This window comes from Furipterus horrens, unplaced genomic scaffold (assembly GCF_987537825.1).
Source record: "Furipterus horrens unplaced genomic scaffold, mFurHor1.1.pri manual_scaffold_3, whole genome shotgun sequence".
Classification (NCBI taxonomy): Eukaryota; Metazoa; Chordata; class Mammalia; order Chiroptera; family Furipteridae; genus Furipterus; species Furipterus horrens.
This window is the reverse complement of record NW_028327173.1, coordinates 116,506,363-116,509,094: the sequence shown is the minus strand read 5'-3', so window position 1 is coordinate 116,509,094 and position 2,732 is coordinate 116,506,363. Positions and strand designations below refer to the sequence as shown.

The window sequence follows — 2,732 nt, the reverse complement described above, 5'->3', positions numbered from 1 at the left end:
CTGTATCCTCATCTTGACAGGCTCCTGTGTTTGTTTGCCTCTGTGTCTTAGGTAGAGCTGTCGCTCCTGTTATGTTGTAATGGGTGGAACCTTAGGTATTCGTCAGTACAGGGTGACCCATTTCACCACGTTGTGGTGCTGTGTGCGGGGGAGGAGTCTGAGAGGGAATAATGCCACTTGCTCAGCACTTGCCCCTTTTCCAGACACTTCTCTCACTTCAGTATGGGCCTGGTGCCCCTCTAGCTGTTGCACTGGCCATCGTTCCCAGAATGGGTGGGTCTGCAGATTTTCTAGGACCATTAGTGCCCTTTAAACAAGTATACTTTGTTGAGAGACTGGCAGTTTCCTCCTTTGCCCCAACCCCCACTGACCTTCAGAGTCAGAAGCAATGAGGCTTGATCTTCCCCAGCGCTGGGACCATGAGCTGCAGGACCTGGCCAGGAGCTGGTAACACTCCCCAGGTGTCCCTCCCCACCTTTTAAAATGTGTGACTGCACTTTACACCAGCCCACCACCACTGCCGCTGCTGTTGCCACCACACCACATCCTCTCTGCCCCGGCTCTGCCCCTCCTACCTGTCTGGATTAATATTTCTTCTTTATATCTTTGTTTGTTGGACTTTCATGAAGCTTGATTTTCTGGAACTTCTGGTTGTCTCTAGTTCTAAGGCAGTTATATTCTTTCTTAGTTATGGAGGGAGATGCAGCATGTCTGTCTAGGCCTCGATCTTGGCCAGAAATCTCTAGTGTGTCTTTTAAGGCTACTATTTCCTTGTTGATTTTCTGTCTGGGAGATCTATCCATTGATGTCGATAGGGTGCTAAAATATTCTACTATGATTATATTTCTGTCACTCTCTTACTATATGTCCACCAAGATTTGCTTCACAAGTTTAAGTGCTCCTACATTGAGTGTGTTAATATTTATAAGTGTTATACCTCTTGTTGGATTGCTCCCTTTATCATTATTTAGTGTCCTTCTTTTTCTCCTGTTACAGCCTTTGTTTTGAAGTCTAATTTGTCTGAAATAAGTATTGCTACACCAGCTTTTTAAAATTTTCATATGTATGAAATATTTTTTTCATCTCTACTTTCATTCTGCATGTATCTTTTCTTCTGAGGTGGATCTCTTGTGCACAGCATATATAATGGTCCTGTCTTTTTATCCATTCTGTTACCCTATTGTTTTGACTGGAGCATGTAAGCCATTTACATTTAAAGTGATTATTGATAAGTATGTAGTTATAGCAATTTTATTCTTCTAATCAGTACAGGAGTTTTGACCTGCTCCATTTCCAACCTGGGCCACTTTACCCCTCCTTAGGCAACCTGGTGGCACCCCACTCCCGGGAGGTCACCATATTGATGCCAAACTTAGTGCGGACACCCAATCAGCATAGCATACTACAGCCCAGAACTCCTGGACTCAAGCAATCCTCCTGCCTCAGCCTTCTGGGTAGCTGGGACTACCGGCACATGCCACCACACCCAGAACAATTTTATTCTTTATAACTATGTTACTCTTTTTTTAATTTTTCTTCTTCTTCTTAAAGAAGACCCCTTAACATTTCTTGTAATACTGGTTTGGTGGTACAGAATTTAAGATTTTTCTGTTTGGGAAAATCTGAATTCCTCCTTCAATTTTACATGATAGCATTGTGAGGTAAAGTAGTCTTGATTGTAGGCTCTTGCTTTATAACACTTTGAATATTTCATGCCAGTCCCTTCTGGCCTGAAATGTTTCTGTTGTGAAATCAGTTGACAGTCTTATGGGAACTCCCTTGTAGATAACTAACTCTTTTCCTCCTGCTGATTTTAAGATGCTATTTTTGTCCTTAACCTTTGTCATTTATATTATGACATGTCTTTGTGTGAGCATCTTTGAGTTCATCCTGCTTGAGACTCCCTGTCTTTTTCGTTCACCAGGATAAGGAAGTTTTCTGTCACTATTTCTTCAAATAAGTTTTCACTACTTTGCTCTCACTTATCTACTTCTGATACCCATATAATGCAGATGTTGTTACTCTTCATGTTGTCCAAAAGGTCCCTTAAACTGTCCTCATTTTTAAATTCTATTTTTATTTTGCTTCTCTGATTCGTTGTTTTCTGCTACCTTGTCTTTCAAATCGCTGATTCAATCCTCTGCTTCATCCAACCTCCTGCTTATTCCTTCTAGTTTATTCTTCATTTCAGATATTGTATTCTTCGTTTGTGACTGGTTCTAATTTTTATAGTTTTTGTTTGTTTTATACTTGCTATCTCTTCCTTAAAGTTCTCACTAAGTTTCTTAAGCATCCTTAAAACCATTTTTTAACTCAATATCTTATAAATTGTTTGCATCCTTTCATTTAGCTCTTTTTCTGGATATTTCCCCTGGTCTTTTATTTGGGGTATATTTATTTGTCTCCTAATTTTAGCTGCCTCTTAGTGTTTGTCTATATGTATTAGGTAGATCTGCTATGACTCCCAGTCTTGGCAAGGTGGTGTTATATAATAGGTGCCCTTTGGGCCCCAGTGGCACAGTCTTCTTGATCACTTGATCTGGGTGCTCCAGAAACACCTCTTGTATGGATTATGTGGGACTTCCTCTTGAATTGAGTCTTGATTTTGATTGGCTTATTCATGTGTGGGGTCAACCTTCAGGCTGGCTGACTATGACAATCAACTCTGAACACACTATACAAACTGCTGTGCAGGTACTGACCACATGAAGTAGATTTTGCCTCAGCAGGGT

The 2,732-nt window shown here is 40.8% G+C and overlaps 1 pseudogene; it reads right to left on the bottom strand.

The window, feature by feature from the left end:
* Positions 1–1,166: 1,166 nt before the first annotated feature.
* LOC150015807 (signal recognition particle RNA) lies at positions 1,167–1,491 on the bottom strand (annotated as a pseudogene).
* Between the last annotated feature and the right edge of the window lie 1,241 nt (positions 1,492–2,732).